Source organism: Ambystoma mexicanum, chromosome 3q (assembly GCF_040938575.1).
Source record: "Ambystoma mexicanum isolate Mex_15411 chromosome 3q, UKY_AmexF1_1, whole genome shotgun sequence".
NCBI lineage: Eukaryota > Metazoa > Chordata > Amphibia > Caudata > Ambystomatidae > Ambystoma > Ambystoma mexicanum.
The window spans coordinates 281068184-281085940 of record NC_090926.1 but is presented as its reverse complement, the minus strand read 5'-3'; positions in this window follow the sequence as shown (position 1 = coordinate 281085940).

Genomic DNA, 17757 nt, shown 5'->3' with positions numbered 1-17757 from the left:
ACGTTTGGTTAAATAGATATGAATGAAACCAAGATGAAAACAGAACTAGAAATCCCAAAAGTAAAAAGAGACGATAAAAGAAGAGTGTGATCCACGGTGTCAAAGGCTGCCCATAAATCCAAAAGAATCAAAAGAGAAGAGTGTATAGAGTAACAAACAGAAATCAGAGAATCACTAACAGAAAGAAGAGCAGTTTCAGTAGAGTGGAGAGGGCGTAAGCCAGACTGGGAACAAGGAAGAATAGAGTTGACAAAAGTAGAAACTGTAACGCTTACCTGGACTCTGCGGGGACCCTCTGGAGCTCCGACTGACTTCTACCTTCCCTTAAGGACAGGACACTGAACTTCTGTGGAAAAAATAACAAAGTTCCCTCCTTAGTTAACTTCCTAGTATAGGAAAACCTATATAGATATTCCAACACTACTGTGGCTCGCCTTAGTGCTTAATTTGATGAGCTATCCATCCTGTTCTTACAGGGGCGCATGTCCTGAAGATGGTAGCCCAGGAGGAGGGACTATTATACTAAGGGGTTTAGTTCCTTTTTAATACAGTAGAAAAAAGAAACTGTGGAGTTTTGTAAATAAAAGAGAGTGACAACCTAAACTAACCATGATGGACAAATGGCGCTGTGAAGAGTCACTAAACTTGTAGAAAAAACAATCTGCCCTATGGTATAAACCTACAGGCCGTTAAGAAGCGCCAAAAGGGGGAAACCTGTATGCCCAACTGTGTAGTGAGTGGACTAAAAAGGTGACTGAAAATAAGGGTAAGCCTCTGTACTAATTCATCGACACAGAGTTCTTTTGAGTGTAATTATGACACACAACTGGGAGGAAATTGCGCAGTGTAAAACATCTTCATTAAATGCGTGACAAATCAGTAAATACTGAGATAAGGTGTAACAAGTCACACAGGAAAAACAACTTGGCAACAAATGTAGAAATTCCCTTCTTTTCTTTACAAGTGAGCAAAACCAGAAGTGCGTGTGTGTCACAAAAGAATGACTAAACACGCATGCGGTCCACTTGCAATTAATTTCCTAAACAAGCAATCAACCCTTCATAAAAAGAGTAATAAAAAGCAATTGAGCGAGGACAATGTATTGATTAATCCCTCAAAACCAAAATAGTGCTTGCGTGTGAACAACGCGTTCTCTCGGAGAGGAGAGGAGTCTGCGCTGACAGGATTTAAAACTTAACTCAAACTGAAGTGGTCGAAGGCAGCAGGAAAGGAGAACTATCTAAATATACTGCAAATACTAAATGGAACGGAAGGCTAAATATCTGTGGAAAAGGGAAACAGCTGAGGGCTGAAGAATTTGCGGCGAGCGTTCCATCTGACAACAGACGAACGACGCGAAGCGTGAGCCTCCAGATGGGCGGGGCTTATATAGACTGCAATAGGAGAACAACTAGACCCGCTGGCTTCACAATCTGAGGAGTCGCAAACTAGCGGCCATTAAGGAACCCAGAACCTATAATTTAAATAGGGAATTTAATTAACAACAACACAGCTAGGACAAACCCGAATTCCCTTAAGAGCCTTCCTGGAGCTGTATTTTCCTAGGACTAGAATTAGAAACTGTGCCTGTGGTCATGATAGAAACCTCGGAATAGACCAGCCGCTCAAGAAGCTTAGAAAATAGGGAAGCATAGAAATGGGTCTTGAAGGAGAGGTGTTTGTCCATGTGCACCTGATGGACTTGGCGCAGGAGGTGAGCTCGAGTGTGAAGACTTCGGGGTTCACGGTTGATAGCCAGGTCTGTATGTCTGGGTGTTCAGTGTTGTTGGAGAGGGGTAGGAATTCGGTCTTGGAGGAGTTGAGCATCCAGTATGCACTGGACATCTAAGACTGGATCAGCGAGAGGCAGGATTTGAGCCTGTAGATGTACTTGATGGAGTCCATCTTGAGGTGTGGTACAGCTATGTGTTGTCAGCGTATTGGTGGATGTGGATGATGTGTGTAGCTAGGAGGGCTTGCAGCGGCTCCGTGTATAGATTGAAGATCACTGGGGAGACGATGGAACCCTGTGGGCCTCCACAGGTGACTGGTATCATTGGCGTTCTAGAGATGTCCATCTGAACAAACTGCTGGTGTTTGAGGGGTAGTACTTGAATCAGCGTAGGACAAGGTCACTGGTCCCCATGTGGGGTGTCCGTGGGCGCCTGGTGGTGTACTGTGTCGAACGTGGCTGAGAGGTCGAGTAGAACCAGGAGGCAGGGGTGTCTTCGACCACCTGTATGGTTGCCGTCTGCATGCTGCATCTGGGTCTTAACCCGGACTGGTGGGTTTGGATGTCATTGTTGGTGTCGATGTGTTGTTGCAGTTGTGCGGCTACTGTTTTCTCAATGATCTTCACTAGGATGGGAAGATAGGTCCTGGGGTGATAGTTACCTTGGTTGTTGTCTGGATCCAGAGTGGGTGACATGACTGACATGCACACCAAGAGCCATAAAGCCTGCAGCACCAACCATGCGGCATCCAACATCTTGCACCCCAGACCTTCTAGGATTAGGGAACGACCGAAAACTAAAAGAAACACAAAGCTAAATTTTTGATACGTGCAGCCCCAGACCACCCTGATTCATGTAAAATACTTGTATTCACGGACCCACCAGCAATAGGTGAGAATCAAAACGGCACTATGAAAAAAATAGATCACAATTTGTGCAGTTGAACACTATTTCTGAAGCTGGCCTGGCCAATCCAGGGCTGTGGATGTTACCCCAACTCCAGGGACCTGTAACAAAATGAACAAAACGCTGCAAAGCATAACATTAGAATTGGTAGCCTACAACAGTCCTAGAACAGGAGGTGGATGGCACTCCATACCTTAAGAATCCACAATTACATTGACCAACAATGAGACTACAGAATTTCCACTTAACCATGTTCAACAATTCCAAATATATGGAAACCTGCCTGGCTATTCTCAAACAAATCAATGAGAGACGGGACAAAAAAAGGGACAACTGATGCACTCCCAGTATCACCAACAGTCCCACGCATAGTGAAGTCCCAAAATGGGGAAATGTATGCAAAACTGCATGGGCACTCCCCAATGACCAACCCTGCTACAGACTACCTAACTGGCAACAGAGGAAAACCTGCAGCCGCAAAAAAAAGAAACAGCTGACCTGAGGCTGCTACCCAGAGACAATAACAAATACAATGTACAGGTCCCTGGAACACACAACACCTGTTTAGAGGGAAGTAAAACCCGAAACGTAACAAGAGGCCACTAAAGGCCGAAAACAGGAGCAAAAGGGAAACTTAGGTTACAGACACCAAAACCTGCCTAACTATAGCTGTATGATTACTCCCAAATCCTTTGGCTGTTGAAGGAGGGCCAAAAGTTCAGAGTAGAACTCCTGCAGTATGGATAAGAATACACAACAATCCGGTTGCACCATTACTGTCGTGCAGGTAATGGACTGCAATGCACAGTGCATGCCCCTAGTTGCAGCATTGCCTCTTAAGCAGAGAATACTGCCCCACTGTTGTCAAAACTGTTCTCCTTGACCAACTTCATATTCTTATGAAGCCTGACAGCACTGCTTGTCATGAGGCCAGGACACTAGCGCTCAAAACCGCTTGTCCTGTGTTTCATGTCTGGCCCGGTCTGCCACATTAGTTTATCTGGTGCCTACTCGAGAGAAGACCACTTGTTTCATAGTATCATTGGTCTTACTCACATGGAACTCGGTTGGTGTAACCTGTGCCATCACCTTGGATATCAGGTGTTTGATCCCTACTAGTGCGTGATGTCCTCACTCTTGGACATCCATTGCTGGAAATTGACGTGTTTTTACTGTGGGATCCCACCTGGGGTGGTGGCGGCTGGGTAGTAGGGGTCAGATTACAGGAGGGGTTCGGTCAAGGATTGTTCTGGGCCCAGTGCTGGCAATGGAAATTATTAACAGTGGGATCCCAACAGCTGCGGGGGTGTGGAGGGCAGGGCGTTTAGGAGCACGTGCAGGGGTTGAGGTGCAGAAGAACTTAAGATTTTTCTCAGCACCCCCACCCTCCATAATTCAACATTTACCTTCCAGGACATTAATACATTATTAAAGAAAGGAGAAGTTTCCTGTAATGTTGCAAGCAAATTAGAAAAGGTGCACATGTTTACAAAGCTGTTCTTGAATAGCTTCTGCAAAGTTGACTTTGGTCCTGGTGATCTGAATCCGAATCCTGGTCTTTGGACCAAAAGCAGATTGGTTACCTTAACGGGCACAAGTCGTTTTCCCGGATCCAAGACCCGGTGAGAAATGTTTTGCCGGATCTCGGAAAATCCAGCAAAATGACCAGTGCCACTAACCCCCACATCCATATTTGCCTTACAGAAGGCTAAACATGAACACTTGGGGCCTAATTCACAGAGAATGTTCTCCAATGGGGTTTTGCCATTATAAAATGCTTCTGTGAATTAGGTGCTTAGGAAATAACTCAAGGGAGGATTGTTTCCTATAATGTTGCAAGCAAAGTTTAAAACATACACACCTTGGGGTGTACTGCAACAGTCCCACTTTCTGGCAGAGTACAATCTTAACAAGCAATTTCACAGGCAGCCCCAATAAGGTGCGTAGTGGTCATGCGCTTGAGTGCCTGGCCCCTGATCCTAACCTTCTCTGTTTGAATCATGGCTTCAGCAGTGGGGTGTAAAGCAGTCCAATCGCACCAAATTAAATGAAGGGTGCAAGTGGATTTAAAAAAAAACATTTTGCTGGATCCTGGACCTTGCAAAATCTGTCACAAATGCCATCACTGTGTACATCCAGAACAGATGTGTGTAGCGTAACTCTAAACGTTTTGTTGCCCCTGAGTTAGGGTGACCAGCTTTTCAAAATAAAAAACCTGGGACGCCCACAAACGTAAAAGTAGGACTAACCCTTTCCTACCCACCTTACCCGCTCCCACCCATCTCGTCAGCTCCCCCACCCTAGTGATCACACAGTAAACAATAATTTCCATTTCGAGCACTGCTTTATATAAACTGGTGGGATTTGGCTGTAAATGTAAGCATGTGAAATGCTATTAGAGGCCTTATCTACATATTTATCACCCAGCCAGTCTTGTGGCAGAATCAGCTAGTCCATTGGGCTGTTACTTCAAACGTTGCGGTTTCAAAGCCCAAAACGTGTACAATTACTGAACTGTTAAAATAAAAGCTTTATACATAGTATATTAAAGTGTTGCCCCCCCCCCGCCTCCCCCCCATTTCCCCAAATCCAGGAAGGAGATTTTAATTTAAAAATACACTTGGGACAGGGTGCTCAGTTGCAGGATAGTCCCTGCAAAACCGGGATGTCTGGTTACCCTACCGAGGGTGGGTGAAAACACCTGATTTTGTTTTTGGCCGGTGAAAGCCTATTCACGTATATCAGTGTGTAATGGGCTGTTGTGACTTAGGCCCCTCCTGGGCTTGTGTAAAGTCACGTGTAGTGCACACACCACGTGATGCTTTCAATAAAAGGGACGAACATCTAGCGACGCTGAGCAAGAACTTTTGCCAAGGATTGGATCAGAACCCAAACCCTCTGATCAGAAGCCTCTGTGCCACCACTTCAAACCCTTTTGACTGCTACCTGCAGCCCACCACAGCGAAGACCCTGTGAAACTAGCCTTACTGTGACAAGCACACACAGACCAGGAAGAAATCCAACCCACGACTACACACTCAACCTGAGAAGATGAGGTAATGAGGCTCAAGCCTCGGTATCCAATAATCACCGCTGCTGGATAAAATCTGTGAGAAAGAAGAAGCGCATGCCATGTGCCAGTCAGACCAGTGACTCCTGTTACCCTGCCAGTTATGGCAGCCATTTGCTGTGGCGTGCTGTGATTTGGGAACAGAGGACCTGCATCTAACGGCCTAACAGTCTAGGGCGCTGGCCCCACTGGCATTTTACCATAAAGACCAGCTGTTCCTCGTTGAGCCAGGTGCACTAGCCTGGGCCAGGAGTGGGTCATCAACTGCGCACATCTATGCTGTTGCTGGTCCCCCCACAAACCAACATCTGGCAACGAGGAACAGTACGAACTCAGCGTGCTGCGCATGCCACTGTGGGCACCCGCTTCAGGGTGCATGCTTGCTGGTCAGGCCATGCCTGACAACCGGTCCTCCGACGAGGTGGCGCACTTAAAATGGACACAGTGAAGGGTCGTCCAGAAACTGTGAGACTATGGACTACCTATGGGCCTAATTTGGGCTCAGTAAATGCAACATTCGTGATGCACCATTTTCCTTGACTAATTAATTATTCGGTGTGTGATGCCCAGTGCTACGTGGGCTGACTTTGAAATGTCTGGGATTGGTGTTTTACACCCTGTGGCCCATTACCTAATCATATTGTATTAACACGTGTATCGAGTGAAAAATCATGTTTGAACATTTACCCTTGTCATGGGGTGTTGTGGCTTGAGCTCCTCCTCGGGTCGTACAAAGTGACGTGTGGTGCACACACCACATGATGCTTTTAATAAAAGGGGTGCCCTCTGATCAGAAGACTCACTGCCACCACTGCAAACCCTTTTGACCGCTACCCGCAGCCCATTATGGCGAAGACCCTGTGAAACCAGCCCTACTGTGACAAGTCCACACAGACTCAACCCAAGAAAATTGAGTAATGAGGCTCAAGCCTCTGTATCCAATAATCACTGCTGATGGATCAAATCGATCAGCAAGAAGAAGACCACTGACACCTGTTCCCCTGCCTGTTATTGCAGCCATCGACTGCCGCGCACCACTTAGGGAGCAGAGGGCTTGCATTTAACGGCCCTGCAGTACAGGGTGCGAGCCCCACTGGCATTCTACCATAAAGACCTGCTGATCCTTGTGGCCCCAGGCGCACTAGCCCGGGGCCGCAGCGTGCCCAGTCACATCTATGCTGTTGCTTGTTCCCTGGCAACCCAATGTGGACTTGGCGGCGAGAGAACTGCTTAAATGACCAGTGTCACCTGCCAAAATCTTGTGAATTGAGTGGTCGCCGGGAGGATGGCCACAGAGCAACACAGGTTCGATCACCGGGGCCGCGCTTAGAAACCTCTGGGTATTAAGCGGGTTATAAATAACCAATTATACAATAAGAACGGTGTAATGGTGTGCCCTTTTAGTCTCGTTATGTGGGCGGAACAGGGCTGGGATGGAACAAGGCGGGGGGGGGGGGGTGGATGCAAGGCTAGGGAGTGCTGTGTAGTGAAACCTCTGTGGTGTATCGCCCCTTTAAGGGGTTGGGTCCCTCCTATGTATTGCCCTTTTAAGATGGGCCATGATGTCGTCATGGCCCAAACTAAAAAAAGGGAGTCCTGCAGGCGCGTGCAGGGCAATGGCTGCGGACACCATGACTAATTGATCGGTGTGTGTGTCCTTCATTGTGCCCTGCAGGCCCGCCCTGAACATACAGGGCCTGCAGGCCATGTTACCATGGGGCCCCCTGCCCAGCAGGCAGGACAGGCCCGGATGCATTGGTACGTTCAGCCTGGCTCCCTAGCGAGGCACTGAAGCCCACACAGTGCTGGTGTCCCATAGCACTATAGGGTGGGGCTGGTGCGATGTCATGTCCATGGCCAGCCCCCTGTAACGCTCACCTGATTCCCGCAGAGGCGCCGGTCTTGACTGGGCGTATACCGTATCTTCAAAGGTGATGTGTAACACACGGCTGGCTCTTTGGGCTGGACCTCTGTGCACTGTATGTCTGACTCGAAGGGTAAGATGTCTGCAGATAGAAAATATGGGATTAAGGAACTGGGTTATTGAATGTCTCTCTCTTCTTCCCTTTCTCTTCTCCTGTAGAACCCCAAAGGTTAACGCTCTCACCTTAGGTAAGTGAACGCCGTGCTCTCCATCTGCCTCGGGGCAGGGTGCTGTAACCAGTTTCTTCACTGGATAAGGGGAGCAGGCCTCTTGACTTCAGAGGACTGCTGTCCGTCGTTTACTGCACGAACGGTAAGTTTCGAGTAATTCTAATGTCTTTAAAGTCTTTAGTAATGATGTCTCTTGTTTTGCAGGGTTCCGGCGATGGCAGATGACGGGCTGAAGTGAGTTGAAGATGGAGCCCGTGTGATGAATAGAAGCGCCTGGAAGCACGTAAGTAAGCGCTTGTTGCCTGCTTCACGATGCGCTCTAACTGTCTTTTTATTTTGCAGGTACAAGTTCGGAGCGGCTGCAGGGTGCCGGAATACCCACTGGGTTAGATGTGGAAAGGAGTAATGGCACGTGAGTATTAAAGTTCCCCAATGTCTTTAAACGCACCTTGTTTTGTCTTTCAGATGCGGGATGCAGCGCCGCAGGCCTCCGGAGCGTGCGAAGAGTTGGTAAGCTTTTGTCTTTCAGATGCCGGAATGCAGCCCGAGGCGTTGGTGACAGCCGATGGACCAGGTAAGTGAAGAGCTGTCACTGAAGACCGTAATGCTAACCTGTTCTTTCTTGTCTTTATAGGTGTTGCTGAAGACTGGATTCAGGATGGTAAGCCTTTTTCCTTAGGCCCAGGATCAGATGCAGAAGACACGATGAGCGTTCTGCTGCAGAGGATGCAGAATAACGCAAAGCAAGATTCATCCATCGGGTGTGGTTTAAATAGCCTCCTGTAGTGCTTAGGTGTCTCCTTCCACAGCCACGCCTAGGTAAGAAAAGAGTTCCTGCTTTCCAGAAGAGTTCCAGTGTTCTGAATCTGGGGAGTGGCTCCTGCCCCACCCAACAGGAAAAGTAGTTCTAAACAGAAGAGGATCAGAGGCTCAACTGGCAGGCAAGTAAGCAGCATGGTCTGCTGCAGGTAAGTCCACCCAAGCATTATGAGCCTGGCGCTTCCAGCGCTGGGACTGGGCATATTTATGAGCCTGGTGCCACTGGCACCAGGACTGGGTCCAAAAGGTCCCAATTGGGACTGGTTGGCACTCGGAACCTGGGTTATGGATCTGCTTCCAAGGGAGTTGGGAAAACCCTGACCTTTTGGAAGCAGAGATCATGACAGTACCCCCCCCCCCCCCCAACCCCCCTCCCCCGCCCCCAAGGCCCTTCCCAAACCGGGCGTCTCCGTGGGTTTTGGCTTGTCAGGAAATGTTCGGTGAAATCTTTTGATTAGGCGAGGAGCGTGGACATATTCAACAGGTTCCCAGGATCTCTCTTGGGGGCCGTAGCCTTTCCAGTCAATTAGGTAAAATAGTTTAGATTTGGAGATCTTGGAGTCCAGAATGCTTTTGACTTCAAACTCGAGTTCTCCATCAACTAGGATAGGTTTTGGAGATTTAGTTAGTCGGGTTTGAGGTTGCACGGGTTTTAATAGAGAGACGTGGAAGACCGGATGTATCTTCATGTGCGGGGGCAAGTCCAACTTGACCGCTACTGGGTTTACTATGGTAGTGATGGAATAGGGACCAAGGTATCTTGGGTTGAATGTGCGTGGCCCTTTTTAGAGGTAGATATTTGGTGGATAACCAGACTTGATCCCCTACTTGATATTGAGGGGCTTCCTTCCGATGTTGATCTGCTCCTTTCTTGTATTGTTCTTTAGCCCTTTGAAGGTGAGAAACAGCTTCCTTAAAGGCTTGGGTGATTGTAGAATGCAGGTAGTCTACTGCTGGTGTTTCAAGATCTTGGAGGGGATCCCACTCCGAGGTTCGAGGGTGACTGCCGTACAAAAGAAAAAACGGGGTTTTCCCAGTTCCCGAATGGACAGAGTTATTGTAGGCATATTCGGCTATCCAAAGGATGTCTTTCCAAGTTTTTTTTCAGTTTGTTGCAGCATGCAGCGTAAATACTGTTCCAGAGTTTGATTGGTCCTCTCGGTTTGTCTGTCGGTCTGAGGGTGGTGACTGGTCGATAGTCTCACATCAATTTGAGCCGACCGACAGCAACTTCGCCAAAAATGAGAAATAAATTGACTACCTCGATCCGAAATTAGAACCGAAGGAAAACCGTGCAGTCGGACGATGTTTTCGAGAAATTCTCGGGCCAGAGTTGCTGCTGTTGGCAAGCCTTTGAGCGGAATGAAATGCGCCATCTTGGAGAATAAGTCCACGATTACTAGAATCGTATTGTATCCGGAGCATGGAGGTAGATCGGTGATGAAGTCCATAGAAAGCGTATGACAAGGGCAAGGTGGGATGTCAATAGGGCGTAAGAGGCCTGCTGGTCTTTCCTTTTGACTCTTGTTTTGGGCACATACTCCACAGGACATTATAAAGTCTCTGATATCTTTTTTCCAAGACGGCCACCAGAAGTAGCGCTTGATCTTTTCTGAGGTCTTGGCCATACCGGGATGTCCTTCCATTAAAGAATCGTGATAACAAGAGATTACTTTTTTCTGTAAATCTGTGCTGGGTAGGTATAATCGTTCTTGGAAATACAATAAGTTGTCCTTTACTGCAAAGTCCTTTCCCTGCAGATGCCAATTCTGTATGTCTGCTGGAGTTACAAGTTGCCTGGCTTTATCCTTAACTTCCTCTATGGATTCTGTGGCGATTAAACCCAGAATTCTTTGTTCGGGAATGATTGGTACAGGTTTAGGGTTGATCAAGTGTTCTTCCACTCCCATCCGAGAAAGGGCATCAGCTTTACCGTTCTTTGTACCAGGTCGATAGGTAATTATGAAGTCAAACTCGGCAAAGAATAATGCCCAACGGAGTTGTCTAGAGGATTGGGCTTTTGCGGTTTTCAAATATTGCAGGTTTCGGTGATCCGTAATCACAGTAACGGTGTGTCGGGCCCCCAGCAGATAATGCCGCCAAGCCTTAAAGGCAGACTTGATAGCCAGAAGTTCCTTGTCAGTAATCGTGTAATTGATTTCAGGAGGCGAGAATTTGCGGGACCAAAATGCCACGGGATGCAACTGATTAGTTACCGGGTCCTTTTGTGATAGAACTGCCCCCATGGCAAGGCTTGAAGCATCAGTTTCCACGATGTAGGGGAGTTCGGGGCGAGGGTGTTTTAAGATTGGTGCAGAGATAAATTTAGTCTTCAAATCCTGGAAAGCTTGTTCCGCCTCGGTAGACCATTCAAAACGTTTGTTTTTCTTTAACAAGGCAGTGATGGGCTGGACTATTCGAGAGAATTCGGGGATAAACTTGCGGTAAAAGTTAGCGAAGCCTAACATGCTTTGCACACCTTTTACGGAGGATGGTGATGGCCATTTGAGAACTGCATCGACCTTCTTTGAATCCATACGCACTCTGCCAGGTGATAATATGAATCCCAAGAATTGAACTTCAGTCACGTTGAAAACACATTTTTCCAACTTAGCGAAAAGTTTGTGTTGACGCAATCTTTCGAGGACGATTTTCACGTGTTTCCGATGTTCAGATTCCAATGAAGAATAAACGAGGATGTCGTCAATGTAAACAACAACACACACATCTATGAGCTCTCTGAGGACATCGTTCATAAAATATTGAAAGGCGGCCGGGGCATTGCAAAGTCCGAAGGGCATGACCTGATATTCAAATAGCCCATACTTGGTGCGGAAGGCCGTCTTCCATTCATCGCCCTCTTTTACTCGTACCAAGTGGTAAGCTCCTCTAAGATCCAGCTTTGTATATATGCATGCTTTTCTGACTTGGCCCAGGAGTTCAGGGATCAAAGGTAACGGATATCTATTCTTAACGGTGATCTGGTTCAGGGAGCGATAATCTATACAAGTTCTAAGGTCTCCTTCCTTTTTTGGAACGAAGAACAAAGCTGAAGAAGCAGGGGACTTGGAAGGACGAATAAACCCATTTGCCAGGTATTGATCCAGGTATTGTCGAAGGTGAAGGTTCTCAGGCTCGGTGAGGGCATAAATTCTACCACAAGGAGGAGTAGATCCAGGTATCGGGTCTATCTGGCAGTCATAGGACCTATGAGGAGGTAGAGAGTTAGCCTGATCCTTCCGGAAAACATCTTGGTATTCTAGGTATTCGGGAGGTAACTGGGGAGTCTCTGAAGAAATTGCTGCCAGTGCAACACCCGGTGGAGGGTGACAAGTAGAGACACATTCTGGAAACTGGACCGTTCTTGCTCGCCAATCGATCAGAGGATTGTGTTTCTCTAACCAAGGTATTCCTAGAATAATCTGAAACTGAGGGGCCTTGATCACATCGAACACGATCTTCTCATGGTGTCCATCTTGACTTACTAGCGTCACCTCTTGAGTGGTATGCGTTACTGGTCCGTACCATCCACCGTAGTAATGACGTCCTTTAGAGCCTTGGGACAAAGAGTTAGATTCATCCTCAAAACCATTTCATGATCCACATAATTGCCGATGGCACCGCTGTCGACGTAAGCTTCAATTGCATGTAATCGATCCGGATTATCAGGGCTAATGAGGACCATAGGTATCACGAAATGCGAGTTCACGGAACTGGTTTTCACGCTCGGCAAGAGGACCTCTATTCTTGTCGGGCGAGGTCGTTTCCCTGTTCAGAGTTTGTAACTTTGGTAACTGCAGCTCCTACTGCCTTCTTGGCAGGTTTCACCGGACAGTCTCGAAGAAAGTGCCCTGAGTTTCCGCAATAGAGGCATAATTGCAACTGTTTTCTCCTTTCCCGCTCCTTTTGTGTTAGAGGACCTTTCAGACCCCCTATTTGCATGGGTTCCCCGGAGTCTACTCCTTTGGAAGGAGTTGGCGGTTTGGAAAATACTCGAGCATCAAACTTGGAACGATCGGCCTTCCTGTTCTGCAGTCTGTGATCTATTTGAACGACTAAGTCTATATAGTCCGAACAATCTTGTGGGGGATTCACTACTTGGGCTAACATATCTTTGAGCTCTCCACGTAGACCTCTATAAAACAGCGTAATCCTTTTGTCCTCAGGCCATTGAGTTTCCACTATCAGTCTGTTGAAAGACGCAATATAAGCCAAAAGATCTTGATTACCTTGTCGCAACGAAAGAAGCTCATTGTCCAAGGCCTGCCCCTGTGAATGTCTTGCGAACAGTTTTTCCATACTGAGCTGAAAAGCTTGAAAATCATGGAGGACCGGATCATCTTGATTTACTAGAGGGATCGACCAATCTGCCGCATTGCCACTAAGGTACGAAAGCACGAAAGCTACTTTAGCTTGATCAGTTGGAAAGGCTGCTGACCGGCATAAGAAATGCAACCGGCACTGATTGATAAATACTGCAAACCTCTTTGGGTCACCAGAAAATCGTTCGGGCAGAGCCAGAGGTACATTCCCAGGTAGGTTGATCTGCACTGGATTCATGGAGGATGTAGAAGGAAGATTTCCCCCAGATGCGGGTAACGGGGTCTGTCCGGCTTGTGACTGTAGCAATTGTCTAGCGAGATCATCTGTTCGCTCCTTGGAAATAATCAGTTCCCTTCTTAGAGCGTTCGTTTCCTGATGGGCTGCATGCACTTCTGCCCTTAGTTCCCCAAGTAACTGGGCTAGCTGGTCGGTATCCGAGGTTTCCATAGCGCTTGGACAGGAGTTTTGTGGTAGGCTTTGCGTTCTGTAACGCTCACCTGATTCCCGTAGAGGCGCCGGTCTTGACTGGGCGTATACCGTATCTTCAAAGGTGATGTGTAACACACGGCTGGCTCTTTGGGCTGGACCTCTGTGCACTGTATGTCTGACTCGAAGGGTAAGATGTCTGCAGATAGAAAATATGGGATTAAGGAACTGGGTTATTGAATGTCTCTCTCTTCTTCCCTTTCTCTTCTCCTGTAGAACCCCAAAGGTTAACGCTCTCACCTTAGGTAAGTGAACGCCGTGCTCTCCATCTGCCTCGGGGCAGGGTGCTGTAACCAGTTTCTTCACTGGATAAGGGGAGCAGGCCTCTTGACTTCAGAGGACTGCTGTCCGTCGTTTACTGCACGAACGGTAAGTTTCGAGTAATTCTAATGTCTTTAAAGTCTTTAGTAATGATGTCTCTTGTTTTGCAGGGTTCCGGCGATGGCGGATGACGGGCTGAAGTGAGTTGAAGATGGAGCCCGTGTGATGAATAGAAGCGCCTGGAAGCACGTAAGTAAGCGCTTGTTGCCTGCTTCACGATGCGCTCTAACTGTCTTTTTATTTTGCAGGTACAAGTTCGGAGCGGCTGCAGGGTGCCGCAATACCCACTGGGTTAGATGTGGAAAGGAGTAATGGCACGTGAGTATTAAAGTTCCCCAATGTCTTTAAACGCACCTTGTTTTGTCTTTCAGATGCGGGATGCAGCGCCGCAGGCCTCCGGAGCGTGCAAAGAGTTGGTAAGCTTTTGTCTTTCAGATGCCGGAATGCAGTGTGAAGACCTCCGGAGCGCACGAAGAATAGGTAAGCCTTTGTCTTTCAGATGCCGGAATGCAGCGCGAGGCGTTGGTGACAGCCGATGGACCAGGTAAGTGAAGAGCTGTCACTGAAGACCGTAATGCTAACCTGTTCTTTCTTGTCTTTATAGGTGTTGCTGAAGACTGGATTCAGGATGGTAAGCCTTTTTCCTTAGGCCCAGGATCAGATGCAGAAGACACAATGAGCGTTCTGCTGCAGAGGATGCAGAATAACGCAAAGCAAGATTCATCCATCGGGTGTGGTTTAAATAGCCTCCTGTAGTGCTAAGTTATCTCCTTCCACAGCCACGCCTAGGTAAGAAAAGAGTTCCTGCTTTCCAGAAGAGTTCCAGTGTTCTGAATCTAGGGAGTGGCTCCTGCCCCACCCAACAGGAAAAGTAGTTCCAAACAGAAGAGGATCAGAGGCTCAACTGGCAGGCAAGTAAGCAGCATGGTCTGCTGCAGGTAAGTCCACCCAAGCATTATGAGCCCGGCGCTTTCAGCGCTGGGACTGGGCATATTTATGAGCCTGGTGCCACTGGCGCCAGGACTGGGTCCAAAAGGTCCCAATTGGGACTGGTTGGCACTCGGAACCTGGGTTATGGATCTGCTTCCAAGGGAGTTGGGAAAACCCTGACCTTTTGGAAGCAGAGATCATGACACCCCCACCCTTGCAACCTTCGAGGCCTTGAGCCTCCTGATGCTGGTGTCCCATAGCATCCGAAGGGGGAGCTGGTACGATGTCCCATGGCCAGCTCCACCCCATAACATTGGTGACGAGAAAGTCGTCTCTCTCAAGAAGGAAAATGAGAGAGAGGACCACAAGCACACAAAGTGCAAGGAATCTCTGCAGTTCTCCACAGCACCCGACCCCACTGCAGCCAGGATGGACCCGCGCCCCACCGCATGGATTCCGGTGATGGCCCGGGCCACCCGGCAGTGAAGTGTATCCTCCGGTGCCCTGCAGAAAAGGAGGAGAGAAGCTGAGCGGCCACAGTCGAAGTCGATGGTTCCTGGAGGGGGGAGAAAGTGATTCTCCTAGTCCCCCGTGGCACCCGCCGCAAGCCAGGGAGAAAGGGCCCCGTGCCCTGCAGTGAAGTGCGGCATCAGCCGCATCGTAATGGAGGCGTCGTCAGGAGGAGGCCGCATGTGCTTCCCACCCCCCCCCCACCCCCAAGAAGAAAGAAAATGCCTGCGGTCAATGCCACACCAAGAGTCCTCAAGTGGCGTGCTTGCCACGAAGTTAAAGGAATCAGCGGACCCCGCTGAAGAGGGGGAAGCTGCGCGGCAACCGCCGCACGAAAGGAGGGAGCTGCCTTTCCCCCACCCGCCGTGAAATAGAAGTGGCGTCGGCCGCAACGAGAAAAAAAAACAAGAAAAGAAGCAAGGCTAGCCGGGAAAGAGGTGAGCTGCCCGCCCCTCCCTCTCTCTTTCCCCCCAGATGAGGAAGCCTGAGCTGCCCTTCCCCCGCATGCCTGCACCACGGGCCGGGCCAGAGGCAAAGCGGCATAAACCGCAGTGGGGAAAGCCACATCTGGCTACGGGCACTCTGCCCCACGGCGGGAAAAGGGAAATGCTCCAGAGTGGAGCGAATACAATATTGCAATAGATGTGCAATAGAAAAGTGACAAGTAAGCCACTGCACAACTAACCGGGCAAAAAGACGCAAGGACAAGGACCTAGGTGGGCCATAGCCTCACAGCCTGGTGCAGTTCCTGGGCCAGGTGGTGGGGGCTGGCATGGAAAGAAGAAGTAAAGGAAGGACTCTGCACACCCAAGGCAGCGGCATTTCACCACAACAGGGGGTCTTGACATCGAACCACCAAGGCCCCTGAACTGCCAGCCACTGGTGCCGCCCCGCATGCCATGCCGTCACAAAACGGAACCAACACCAAGAAGCGGCGCATCCGACAGGCACTGGGGTGCAGCTCAGGACGAGTGCTTGTGCGCCCCCCCCCGTGCCATGGAAGGAAATAGACACTCCTGGCTGGGGGGAACACCGCCGGAAAAGGGGTGAGTGAGGTCTAGTCAACCCACACCCTGTCGGCAGCACGTGGAGCAGCTTGGCCCCCCAGAGATGCCCATAGGTATGTGGATCGCTGCCCCGCCCACGTCAAGGGACTGTGCCGATGTGGCCCCTGGTACCGGCCAGGTGTGGCTTTGCCGGCTGGGTATTGTATTGTCATTGCATCGGTCCGCAATGGTCGCTCATGGGTAACAAACTGGCCTCCAGCAAGTCCTACCCTAGCTGTAAAAGGACTCAGTACATTGTATTTTGATGCTGTAAACCTGTAGAGTATGCACATGCCTAAAGTGGCCTCAGTAAAGGACAGCAACGTGAAGCTGTGCTCCTGCATGTGGTAGGGATGCTCTATTTGGTACCAGTGATTACCCGTGAGTGTCATGCAATGATGGCAGATCCGCACCCCAGGTTAATAAAGGGTTGATAGTTTGCGGTCCATCGGCCAACCGTCCACCGTGAAGTGACCCCCCACTGTGCCCGTCACTGATTAGTAGACAATTAGGTGAGACCAGAGGTGCTAATAGTACGTCCTGTTAAAGATGGTACCTCACCTCTGAAATAATGTTCTGCTTTGGGAAAGGAGGGTGTGGGAACATGAGTTATGTTATATGACAAGTTGTTTTGTTCCCTATGAAAAAGGAGGGATGTTGTGTAGTGAGACCTCTGTGGTGTATCGCCCCTTTAAGTGGTTGGGTCCCTCCCCCATGTATTACCCTTTTAAGATGGGCCATGATGTCGTCATGGCCCAAATTAATAAAAGGGAGTCCTGCAGGCACATGCAGGACAATGGCTGTGGACACCATGACCAGTGTTGCCAGGTCCGCTTATTATAAGCGACTTTGGGCTTGTTTTTGCCCAAAGTCGCTTATAATATTTGGAGGTCGCTTGTCGCGGTTTTCGTCCGCTTGTTGGACCGTCTGTGCGCGTGTAATTGGGCCTGTTTATATTGCTGTTAAGCCCATTACACGTCGCACAGAGGGTCCTGCACTGGGCTGCTGGCAGCACTTGACGGCAATTGCTGCTTTGTCTTGCTCTCGGGTGCGCCCTGTGTTTTGAATATGCTTAAGTGTTTGGCACTGATGGGATCGTTACTTGCCCACCAGGTGGCCCATCAATGCCAAATGCCTAAACATATGCAAAAAAGCGCACTTTAAAAGTTTTGTCATGCAGGCAGACACACTGACATGTAAAGATGTAAAGAAGGGGATTGGTTTAGTTTAGCAAGCGTCACTCTATAGCAATATTATCCTGGTGATATCCCCAGTGCTAACGCATTATCCACTAACATCCTTTATTTATTTATTTTTTAAAAACTTTTTTTGCAAGACTAGGTTAGATGATTATTGGAATCTATATATAACATTTTCTCAGAAAGATGTATTCAGGAAGGCCATGTTTCTTTTCAGCTTCCAATTGGCCATGTTACAATATTATATAGCGCCTTGGATTAAGGCGCTATATAAAACAATAAATACAAATATTTCAGGGCCGTATTATTTTGCAATCTGG